At 44.4% G+C, this 12,772-nt stretch overlaps 1 protein-coding gene across 5 annotated transcripts in view; it reads left to right on the top strand.

Moving 5' to 3' along the window:
* The window catches only part of LOC130918929 (gastrula zinc finger protein XlCGF8.2DB-like), a 37,944-nt gene that overhangs the window by 3,837 nt on the left and 21,335 nt on the right, over nucleotides 1-12,772 (top strand). The window contains exon 3 of one of the 5 annotated variants that reach the window (XM_057841200.1): nucleotides 6,794-7,354. The exons of the other annotated variants lie outside the window; for them this stretch is intronic. The gene's annotated coding sequence lies outside the window, so the exon portion shown is untranslated. The remainder of the gene's footprint in view (nucleotides 1-6,793; nucleotides 7,355-12,772) is intronic. 5 annotated transcript variants of the gene reach the window in all.

The raw sequence follows: 12,772 nt of genomic DNA, 5'->3' as shown, positions 1-12,772 counted from the left end.
AAAAAATGTTTTATCCGATTAATCGATAGAATTTTCAGTCGATTACTCGATTACTAAAATATTCGATAGCTGCAGCCCTACACCGTTACAATGGCTAATTACTAATTAGCCATTAAATATTCAATGAACCGATAGAAGAGATAGAATTTGGCAATCGCGAGCACAAGAATCTGCTTCTAATGCCTAGTTCAATGCATTGCTTAATATGATAAAAATTTAACTTTTACATCCTGCGCTTGTGTCATTCACCACACAGTGCAGTTAAATTGTGACCGCCGTCGTGGTTGCCTCAACTTCCCATTCATTTCGGCAGAACAGCTAGTAGTCGCCGTCATTACTCGATCGTCACGGGCGTGTCATAACAACACGAGAGCGAACAAAACCACTGTAACGCACGCTCCGTAGCGTTTTCTTCACAGCCTAAAACGAAACTAGTCGTGGCAACGAAGCAACATGCTAAAACAATGGACAGTTAAATGCAGTTTACTTAAACATGAAGATGTGGCTCAGTTGATCTTCCTCAAGAAAAATCTGCCCCTCAAAAAAGATTTAGACGGTGATGAGGAATAAAATAATGTGGAAGCACAGGCATAAGTGAATGACTTTGCTGTGTATAAGGTTAAAGTAATGATTATATACCTGTCTGTCTAAAATGCCATGTTTTTATTCCCCCAGTTATTCCAGTGGTAAAGCATAATTTATTATTAATTTATGATAACATGAGCAGGTTGAATTTTTTTGCTAGAGCTGCTGCATATACTGGACTGTCTCAGGAAATTAGAATATTGTGTATTCTAATTTTATGAGACAGTCCTGTATATATATATATATACTGTGTATATATATATATATATATATATATATATATGTATATATATATATATACTGTACATCCAGTTGACGATAGCACCAACATACAGGACTCCATCCATCCATCCATTATCTTCCGCTTGTTCCGGGGTCGGGTCGCGGGGGCAGCAGCTTTAACAGGGAAGCCCAGACTTCCCTCTCCCCAGCCACTTCAACCAGCTCCTCCGGCGGGATCCCAAGGCGTTCCCAGGCCAGCCGAGAGACATAGTCTCTCCAGCGTGTCATGGGTCGTCCCCGGGGCCTCCCGCCGGTGGGACATGCCCGGAACACCTCTCCAGGGAGGCGTCCGGGAGGCATCCGAACCAGATGCCCGAGCCACCTCAGCTGGCTCCTCTCTACGCGGAGGAGTAGTGGCTCGACGCCGAGTCCCTCCCGGATGACCGAGCTTCTCACCCTATCTCTAAGGGAGAGCCCGGACACCCTGCGGAGGAAACTCATTTCGGCCGCTTGTATCCGGGATCTTGTTCTTTCGGTCACGACCCAAAGCTCGTGACCATAGGTGAGGGTAGGAACGTAGATCGACTGGTAAATCGAGAGCTTTGCCTTTCGGCTCAGCTCCTTCTTCACCACTACGGACCGGTGCAGCGTCCGCATTACTGCAGACGCCGCACCGATTCGCCTGTCGATCTCCCGCTCCCTCCTACCGTCACTCGTGAACAAGACCCCAAGATACTTGAACTCCTCCACTTGGGGCAGGATCTCATCCCCGACCCGGAGAGGGCACTCCACCCTTTTCCGACTGAGGACCATGGTCTCGGATTTGGAGGTGCTGATCTTCATCCCAACCGCTTCACACTCAGCTGCGAACCGCTCCAGTGAGAGTTGGAGGTCACGGCTTGATGAAGCCAACAGCACTAAATCATCTGCAAAAAGCAGAGATTCAATGCTGAGGTCACCAAACCGGACCCCCTCAACACTTCGGCTGCGCCTAGAAATTCTGTCCATAAAAGTTATGAACAAAATCGGTGACAAAGGGCAGCCTTGGCGGAGTCCAACCCTCACTGGGAACGAATTCGACTTACTGCCGGCAATGCGGACCAGACTCTGACACCGGTCGTACAGGGACCGAACAGCCCTTACCAAGGGGCTCGGTACCCCGTACTCCCGGAGCACCCTCCACAGGATTCCCCTAGGCACACGGTCGAACGCCTTCTCCAAATCCACAAAACACATGTAGACTGGTTGGGCGAACTCCCATGCACCCTCGAGGACCCTGCTGAGGGTGTAGAGCTGGTCCACTGTTCCACGGCCGGGACGAAAACCACACTGCTCCTCCTGAATCCGAGATTCGACTTCCCGACGGACCCTCCTCTCCAGCACCCCTGAATAGACTTTACCGGGGAGGCTGAGGAGTGTGATTCCTCTATAATTGGAACACACCCTCCGGTCCCCCTTTTTAAAAAGGGGGACCACCACCCCGGTCTGCCAATCCAGAGGCACTGTCCCCGATGTCCACGCGATGTTGTAGAGGCGTGTCAGCCATGACAGCCCTACAACATCCAGAGCCTTTAGGAACTCCGGGCGGATCTCATCCACCCCCGGGGCCTTGCCACCGAGGAGCTTACCAACCGCCTCAGTGACTTCAACCCCAGAGATCGAAGAGCCCACCTCAGAGTCCCCAGACTCTGCTTCCTCAAAGGAAGGCGTGTCGGTGGAATTGAGGAGGGCTTCGAAGTATTCCCTCCACCGACTCACGACGTCCCGAGTCGAGGTCAGCAGTACACCATCTTCACTATACACAGTGTTAATAGTGCACTGCTTTCCTCTCCTCAGACGCCGGATGGTGGACCAGAATTTCCTCGAAGCCGTCCGGAAGTCGTTTTCCATGGCCTCACCGAACTCCTCCCATGTCCGAGTTTTTGCCTCGGCGACTGCCGAGGCCGCAGTCCGCTTGGCCAGCCGGTACCTGTCAGCTGCCTCCGGAGTCCCACAGGCCAAAAAGGCCCGATAGGCCTCCTTCTTCAGCTTGACGGCATCCCTTACCGCTGGTGTCCACCAGCGGGTTCGGGGATTGCCGCCACGACAGGCACCAACCACCTTACGGCCACAGCTCTGATCGGCCGCCTCAACAATGGAGGTGCGGAACATGGCCCACTCGGACTCAATGTCCCCCACCTCCCCCGGGACAAGGGAGAAGTTCTGCCGGAGGTGGGTGTTGAAACTCTTTCTGACAGGGGATTCTGCCAGACGTTCCCAGCAGACCCTCACAATACGTTTGGGCCTGCCAGGTCTGGCCAGCATCTTCCCCCGCCATCGGAGCCAACACACCACCAGGTGGTGATCAGTTGACAGCTCCGCCCCTCTCTTCACCCGAGTGTCCAAAACATGCGGCCGCAAGTCCGATGACACGATTACGAAGTCGATCATCGAACTGCGGCCTAGGGTGTCCTGGTGCCAAGTGCACATATGGACACCCCTATGTTTGAACATGGTGTTCGTTATAGACAAACCGTGACGAGCACAGAAGTCCAATAACAGAACACCACTCGGGTTCTGATCGGGAGGGCCGTTCCTCCCAATCACGCCCCTCCAGGTCTCACTGTCATTGCCCACGTGAGCGTTGAAGTCCCCCAGTAGAACGAGGGAGTCCCCAGAGGGGGCGCTCTCTAGCACACCCTCCAAGGACTCCAAAAAGGGTGGGTATTCTGAACTGCTGTTCGGTGCATAAGCACAAACAACAGTTAGAACCCGTCCCCCCACCCGAAGGCGGAGGGAGGCTACCCTCTCGTCTACCGGGGTAAACCCCAACGTACAGGCGCCAAGCCGGGGGGCAATAAGTATGCCCACACCTGCCCGGCGCCTCTCACCATGGGCAACTCCAGAGTGGAAGAGAGTCCAACCCCTCTCGAGAGGATTGGTACCAGAACCCAAGCTGTGTGTGGAGGAGAGTCCGACTATATCTAGTCGGAACTTCTCTGCCTCACACACCAGCTCAGGCTCCTTCCCTGCCAGAGAGGTGACATTCCATGTCCCAAGAGTTAGCTTCAGCAGCTGGGGGTCGGACCGCCAAGGCCCCCGCCTTTGGCTGCCGCCCAACTCCCTACGCACCCGACCCCTTTGGCCCCTCCCACAGGTGGTGAGCCCATGGGAAGGGGAACCCACGTTGCCTTTTCGGGCTGAGCCCGGCCGGGCCCCATGGGGACAGGCCCGGCCACCAGACGCTTGCCTTCGAGCCCCACCTCCAGGCCTGGCTCCAGAGGGGGGCCCCGGTAACCCGCGTCCGGGCAAGGGAAACTGGGGTTCAATAATCTTGCTCATCATAAGGGGTCTTTTTGAGCCATACTTTGTCTGGCCTCTCACCTAGGACCTGTTTGCCATGGGTGACCCTACCAGGGGCTTAAAGCCCCAGACAACATAGCTCCTAGGATCATTGAGACAATACATACAGGACTGTCTCATAAAATTAGAATACACAATATTCTAATTTCCTGAGACAGTCCAGTAATTAATAGTTTTTGCTTGTAAGATGTTAACGTTGAAAGTTTGCACTTAAAAAACAAAATACATTAGTTAACCCTTTAACACCTAAGCCTATTTTGGCCGAATTTGCATGCATTTGATGTTGCCTTTATATTTCAAAGAAAAAATTGTTCACAATGGCCAAGTTGGGTCCCTTTTATCAGGACGCCTTGAACTTCATGTCCAAACTGTTGTTTTCTTCACTGACCAATTATAATCCACATTTTGGACCCAAAAAGACAAAAAAATCCCAAAATATTTTTTTCAAAATTTGTAATGTTGGTGTTCAATTGACAACCAAACATGCTCAACCAACCGTTTTGAAGCTTGATAATATTTATTCAACTTGTTAGGATAAACATTCAATAGAAAAAAATAAGATTGAATAGTTTTATGTTTGACTATTCAACACACAGCGGGTATGGTCATAGGCGTTTTTGGCCTTCACACATACTATGGTCAAAACAGGTTATATACAGTGCAAAATAGTGAGAAAAAAAATTATATCATCTAACACAAAAAAGGTTTGGAGGATATCTCTTTGTGAAGTTAGGTATTATACCCATCACCTTATCTATACGTATACGTACATGCAATCAAGCTTCTCGAACACACATCTATATAAATATTGAAAAGATTCATAGTGAAGAAAAAAATATATAACATTGAAAAAAAGTATTTTCAAAAATATTGACAAGTAGTTCAGTTCAATTCAATTTTTTCAGGCATGCGACCCGATAGTTTTTTTGTTTTTTTTGTGCACACTCAATAAAGTTTGTTTTTGAACAGGTCACTGAGCTGCGTCACATACAACGTCACACAGCCTACTCTTCTGCCGTTTGAGCGCTGCTGTCACTTCTACTCGCCGAGACGCCGACTAATCCGAGGAAAACAACGACAAATGCAGCTCATCCTATTCCTTGAGTTGATGAAAAAATGCATTAGCTTGCGCTAAATTTAGTTTTCGATTCATTCTGCACGTTTCAAAGTCGCTCGCGCAATCCAACCGGTGTTCATGCCTCCTTTTCCTTAGTTTGCGCCTAGCTCGGCAATTTATTAAAAATGTTCACATTCGGTTCGTCCTTCTTGACATCACAACGGATCTTGGGATATGTAGTCTTTTGTGCTGCTTTCGGTTTTGAAAAAGGACAAGAAATGATGGAAATATGGTGATAGATACATGGTCCATACAGCGTTTTAATGCATATTTATGAGTGCAATAAAACTTTAAAACTCAAATGACATTATCTCCCGTTTTTCTTGGTCGATTGACTTCAAATAAAAACTGGCTTGGACATCAACTTCCGCACTTTCAAATGAGACCAACCAGCGGCACGTGGGTGACGTAATTACAGCGTGACAGCGCTTCAAAGATGACATGTGTAAACGCGTCGCTGCCGACACGTTCGGTGTTAAAGGGTTAAATAACTGCACTTTATTGTTGTCTGTCACTGGAGTTTTATTATCAATCCCATCCAACAAAATGACGATCTAGAGTAAGCTTTATTTTTTTCATAAAAAAATAAAACATAACATTGGTATGAAATTTTGTTGTTTAATTGAATCTTTTTTTTTATATGTTTGAAATACTGTACGAACACACACAACTAATGTTTACTATCGTATCGTTTTAACTCTGTATTGAACCGTATCTTTCTTCAACTGTATCCAATCGTATCGAATCGCTCGGCCTTAAAAATGTATCGCTTTTGAATCGAATCGAAACCTGTGTGTCTAGATACATATCGAATCGGCTTCATGCCAGAGATTCCCAACCCTAGAATTAACCATTTAAATACCGCCTAAAATTCAAAATAACCATCCAAAACCCCAAAATAGACGACATTGTACTGTCCTCGCCAAGATGTTGGCGATAAGTCCATGTGGTTTCCTGACTTTATTCAGCTTCTCATGACATCAACACGAGCTGAATGAAAAAAAAAAAAAATTGACTGAAATCAGTTCATCGTCAATAATAGCAATTCAAATTTTGATAACTCGCTGCTGATACAGCAATAACAATAAACACAAACGATTAGCACGTATCAGTTAGCGTCCACACATCATTGAAAAAAAAAAAAAAAATCACATCAACTCGCCCAAAGTATTTGACCTCAATTTAAAACGCACAAGAAACTGTACAAAAGGTGTTGCCTCTGGATGCTCCGAAAGTAACAAATGTGCGCGCAGGGTCTTTCATCTCTCACACTCGGCTTCTTCGTGGGCGCAAATGGTGTGTGTGTGTGTGTGCCTCGCGTGCGGAAGTACTACCTGCCCTACATTTCCTACGCCAAAGTAAAAGCATGCATCACAAAACAAAAGTCAACATCATTAAAAAAAAAAAAAGACTGGAGACTCCTGCGTCCGAAAGTTGAAATTACATCAGTCGGGTTCGTCGTAACCCGGGGACTACCTGTTTTTCTTCTGACGTCAGCAAATCACGTGATTTCCCCCTCCCATCCAGAGTCCCGCAGACGTCACTGTAGAAGATCTCCCCCCCCTTAGAAGCACAATCTCGTCCACGTTAAACAGAAGGAGGAGCCTGACATGCCGTTAATCAAACAGGGGGCGGAGCCAGAGACCTCTGACATCAAAGAAGAAAAACAGGAAATTCAAATCCTCAATTTTCCAATGGGTGTCGGTGTGGAGAGCGAAGAAGACGAAGGACCAAGCAAAGAGAGCGGAGCAGCGAACCCTTTGAGCGACAGCTCATTTCAGCACCAGACAACAAAAGGAGAGCAACCGGACGGCCTCTTAGCTCCGCTTTCGGACAGCGATGACTTAACGTCACATTCTTCTGACTTTAATACTGATGAGGAGGAGGATGACTTTGACCAAAACGCTTCAAAATCCTTAGACAAGTCATCATTTAAAAGAGACGCAAAGGAAGGCGTGGTTGGGAAAAGTTTTCCCTGCTCACTTTGTGATAAAACATTTCCTTGGAAATGCTACTTAAAGGCACACATGCGCAGACACACTGGAGAGAAGCCTTTTGCCTGCGCACTTTGTGGTAAAAGATTCACCTGTAAGAATGATTTAAACATTCACACAAGAACACACACTGGAGAGAAGCCTTTTGCCTGCACACGTTGCGATAAAAAATACCCCACGAAGGCAAAATTAAACATACACACAAGAGCACACACTGGAGTGAAGCCTTATGCCTGCACACTTTGTGATAAAAAATACTTTAGAAAGGAAAATTTAAACTATCACACAAGAACACACACTGGAGAGAAGCCTTTTGCCTGCACACTTTGTGGTAAAAGTTTCATATATCAGCAACATTTAAACATTCACACAAGAACCCACACTGGAGAGAAACCTTTTGCCTGCACATTTTGTGGTAAAAGATGCACCCATAAAGGAGGTTTAAATTATCACATAAGAACACACACCGGAGAGAAGCCTTATGCCTGCACACTTTGTGATAAAAAATACTCCACGAAGGCAAATTTAAACTATCACACAAGAACACACACTGGAGAGAAGCCTTATGTCTGCACACTTTGTGATAAAAAATACTCCACAAAGGAAAATTTAAACTATCACACAAGAACACACACTGGAGAAAAGCCGTTTACATGCTCACTTTGCGGTAAACGATTTGCTCAGAAAGGACATTTAGTAAGCCACGCATGTAGCCACACTGAGAAAAAACCTTTGAATTCTAGCGTGTGACAAAATATTCTGATTCCTGCATTTACAATAGAAAAAGCATTTCAATTTCATTATTCGGTTTCTCACGAGCCTCTTTTGAAAAAGTTGTTCATGATTTTTCAGGTGCTGTTCTTTTTTACAACTATCCAATTCATATATGGCGGAACACACAGACAAGGTTGAAATGGCAGTTTCTGCTCTTGAATGAATGAATGAATTTATTGTCATTGTCATCATCACAAACAGAAAAATCATCAAAAAGGAAATCATTAACAGTTTCAGAGTGTGGACATTATCAGAGTGTGAATTTGTTTACCCGAAGGAAAGACAAGATGAAGACAGACAAGGAAGACGGGAAAAGCAGAAGCTTATCGGAAACCCGTCCCCCTTCCACCCGGGTCGCACAAGCAGCATGTTGTGTATCAGTCCAGTCATAGTCTAACACATTTCGTTCGAAAGTCATTGATTGCCATGGAAATTTCGCATATAGTAATTTACTCAGCACGTAACGTTGCGATGGCAGTTCAGTAATGTGATTTTGCTGAGGGGCATGTCCTAAGAATGTTATGTCTTATTTTTTGACCCTGACATTTAATCATCCTTTGCTGTGAGAACATCTTATCTGTGATGTGTGTGCATTTTACAGTTGAGTTTGGCCAATGTACTGGTTTATTATATCTCGTTTATACATGTTTTTGAAGTAACTTATTGAATTTATATTCGTTAGCGCTCCATCACATGTATTCCATAGGCGAGCCCCAGTGTTTACAATCGAGAACGATTTCATTGTAGTCCTAATGGTCTGGTAGGAAAACATTCTGCTTACTCTCAGATCGTAGGAGGATTCTCTTATTTGGAATAATGCTTGCAGGTTGGTCGGGAGACTGTTTGTGTTGGCCTTATACATCATTTGAGCTATTTTGTAATTAACCAGGTCGTGAAATTTTAGTAGCTTGGACTTGATAAAGAGTTCGTTGGTATGTGCTCTGAACAGTGCTCCATGAATAATTCTGATGGCTTTCTTTTGAAGGACAAAGAGTGGGCTGAGGTGCATTTCATAAGTACGTCCCCAAATCTCTAGGCAGTAACTGAGGTGCGGCAGAACGAGTGCGCAGTATAGGGTTTGGAGAGCCCTCGTATCTAGCATGTTTTGAACTCTAAAGAGAATCGAGATGCTCCTAGCGATTTTGTTCCGCAGTTTCTCTACATGTGGCTTCCAAGTTAGGCGGTGATCAATAACTATGTCTAATACTTTGTGTTGTTGTACTTTTTGTATCACCACGTTATTTATTTGTATGTTTAGGTTCATATTCAGACCTTTTCTTCCAAATACAATGTATTTAGTTTTCTCGAGGTTCAGAGATAATTTATTTGCATCAAACCATTTTTGCAGTTTAGCTAATTCTGCATTTATTTGTATAGATAGACTCTGTGGGTCTTTTCCAGAACAAAAGATGTTGGTGTCATCCGCAAAAAGTACCATTTTCACTAGTTTAGAAGCTTGATGCAAGTCATTTATGTATAGAATGAATAGTTTCGGTCCCAGGACGGAGCCTTGGGGCACGCCACATGTAAGTAGACGTGTTGACGATCTGCACCCATCATATGTAACATATTGCGAGCGCCTTTCCAGGTAGCTTCTTACCCAGTTTAGAACGATACCTCGCATTCCAAGTCTCTCTAGTTTGTCCAGTAGGATGTTGTGGTTAACAGTATCAAAGGCTTTTTTTAAGTCCAGGAAAATGCCCACTGAGTATTTTTTTCGGTCAACAGCATCTGTGATCAGTTCTATAGACTCTGCTAGGGCCTGCGCCGTGGAGTGGTTTTTCCTAAACCCGTATTGGCTATCGTATAATAAATGATGTTTTGTTATGTATTTGTCAAGTCGATTATTGAAGAGCTTTTCAAGAATTTTTGAAAGTTGGGGCAGGATGGAGATAGGTCTGTAGTTGTTGAACTCGTGGGTTCCCACCTTTGAATATTGGGATAACTTTAGCTATTTTCATTTCATCAGGGAAGATTCCAGTCTCAAAAGATATATTAAAATATGAGCTATGGGGAGCAGAATTTCATTATGAATGCTTTTAATGAGTTACATGTCAATTTCCTGGAAGTCAGTGGAATCTTTGTTGTCGCACTGCATAATTAGACTCAGTTGTCAGTATTGGTTCCAAAAACATGGATTTTAGAATGGGGTCAGGGCGCATATGTGTAGTTACAGGGGGAATTTTCTCTGCTAGTTTAGGACCAACTGTTACAAAGAAGTCATTGAATTTATTAGCAATCTCTTCTTTGTTTCTCATGTCACTGTTATCTCCATAGAAGAACTCAGGGTAAGATTTCCCTGACTCCCTATTTCTTTTTATCATCCCGTTTAGAATTTTCCATAGTTTGGAAGTATAGTTTTTGTTGTCTTCCAGTAAATTGCAATAGTATTGTTTTTTACAAGAACGCAGGATGGAGTTGAGTTTATTTCTGTATTTTTTAAATTTATTTTCAGTTTCAGTTGTCCGATTAGAGATGAACTCCCTGTACAGTTTTGTTTTCTTTTTGCAAGCGTTGATAAGCGTTTTTGTTATCCAAGGTTTGTTTATCATTCTTTTAGTGAGAAACTTCTTCTTTGGGCAGTGTTTATCATAGAGGTGTTGAATTGTATTCAGAAAGCAACGATAAGCAGCATTCACATTAGTTTCATTATAAACATCATTTCAGTCTTAAGAGTTCTTTTTTCATCTTTTCAATATTTTGTCATTCCTTATTCTCTTGTATACAACCTTAGTTGTGTTTTCACGGCAATTGCGTAGAGAGAATTTTGTAAAGATAGGCAGATGGTCTGTAATATCACAGATTAGCAAGCCACTATGAGTCTGATCTAGAATGTTTGTGAATATATTATGAGTGTCGCGCTGTGTGTCGTTATTCGTGTTGGTTGCGTAATCAGAGGCCGTAGGCCTTGAGAATACATGGAAGCAACAAAGTCATCTATATGAGGATTTTTTTTAGGATTTAAGATATCCAGATTTGTGTCCCCACAGCAAATCACATGCTTGTTATTAGTTTTAAACAATATCTTTTCCATATGTTGAGTGAAAAGCTGTATGTTTGAGTCAGTTGCACGATAGACACAGCAAATGGTAATGCTTTTGCAGTTTGGGATACTTAATTCAATTGTTACACATTCCATCAACTCTTCGATAGCAGTTGACCTGTCATGCTGGACATCAAACTTAAACACATTTTTTACAAATATTGCAACACCCCCACCTCCCTTAGATGTCCGATTTATTTGGGCAACGTTGTATCCGTGCAATTTAAGGTCAAATCCTTTGTTGTCGTTGAGCCATGTTTCGGAGACGGCAATATCATCAAACTTGTTTTTGAAGCTGTGTAGATATTCTTCAATGTTTTCAAAGTTTTTGTATAGACTCCTGGCGTTGAAGTGGATTAGTTTTAGCTTGCCGTCCTCATCCATTGAGTTGTTATATTGTTCTGTGGTGTAGTACTTACAGTTGTTCGGCATGTTATTGTACAAGTTGAGGTCAGGATCAACACTATCAATTGGGTCATCATGGGATTCATCAATCTGGTCATCCAGAAAGTTGGTGATAGATGTCATCATTAATTTTCGAATGGTGTCAGCTCTTCCAAGCTTCGCACAACTCTTATCTTCATGTCTTGCGACTTGACAAGGATTTTGCAATCAGAGACCCAGGTGCTGGCTATTTTTCCCTCTTTTTTGAGCTGATGTGCTTTTTTCGCTATTTGAGCATTCCGGTGAGTCAGGTTATCATTCAGAAAGATCTTCGTTCCCTTCAGGCGGTGGCGTTGCGCAAGCAGGGCAACCTTGCTCTTGTGGTCCGTCAACTTCACGACCACCGTCGCCGGTCCCCTGCCCCCAGCCGGGAGCAGAAAGCAGTGGCGGATGTCTTCCGAGTCCACTTTTATTCCAAATTCTTGTAGCTTGTCAATTGCCTGTTGAGCCACAGGTGGGCCCGCAGCCTCGGCATATGATCTGGGCGCCAGTTGTAATCCAGATGTGGCAACACATGGTAATTGGAAGATTAAAAATTTGCCGGACAACGCCACCCTGGATTTGTCCCAGGGAAAAGATTTTAAATTTAAGGTAAGCAAGGTTTGTGCTGCAAGGAGAGCAAGAGGCAGTTCTGCGTGGTACAAATTGTTTATTTTGTGAATTAAAATAAATAAAAGACTTCCAACATAAATGGATAAACCCACGCGGCTGGGACTTACCAGTGGTAGGAGGGGCGAACCCCAAGAACAGTACAAAACAAACCCAAAACCAAAACAAGATGTCACTGCACACCAGGGGTCGCCAAAACTGGCACGCCACCAACCACTGGAAGCCCCAAGCCCTAAAACAACGGAAAACGAAACAATGAGGATCATAAATAAATTGGCAACAATCTCATTTGGTGAAATACAAAAAGTCAAAATAAAATAGCGACTAAAATTCGATCCGTATCCGGAAGTCCAAGGGACGTGTTACGTGCGATACCAGTTCTTTAAACGCGGCAGAGCCGTGCGTGCACGCAGCCAGACAGCCCCGCAAGGTGACGTCCACTCAGCACGGCGATGACATCTGCTCCGCCCAACACGGAAGAATTGGGCATGAGCTTTTAATGTAGGCAAAGCAGCAGTGTCTCGTTATTAGCAGTCGCCACGTAACCTGGCCAGCCTGCAATCACTCCATGCTAAAAGAAAATTAAAACGAATCGTGTTAAACTATTTTAGACCAGCTTTGATTAAAAGACGCCATACGTAC

This window comes from Corythoichthys intestinalis, chromosome 1 (genome assembly GCF_030265065.1).
Source record: "Corythoichthys intestinalis isolate RoL2023-P3 chromosome 1, ASM3026506v1, whole genome shotgun sequence".
NCBI classification, from domain to species: Eukaryota; Metazoa; Chordata; class Actinopteri; order Syngnathiformes; family Syngnathidae; genus Corythoichthys; species Corythoichthys intestinalis.
This window is presented reverse-complemented; position numbering and strand designations above follow the sequence as displayed.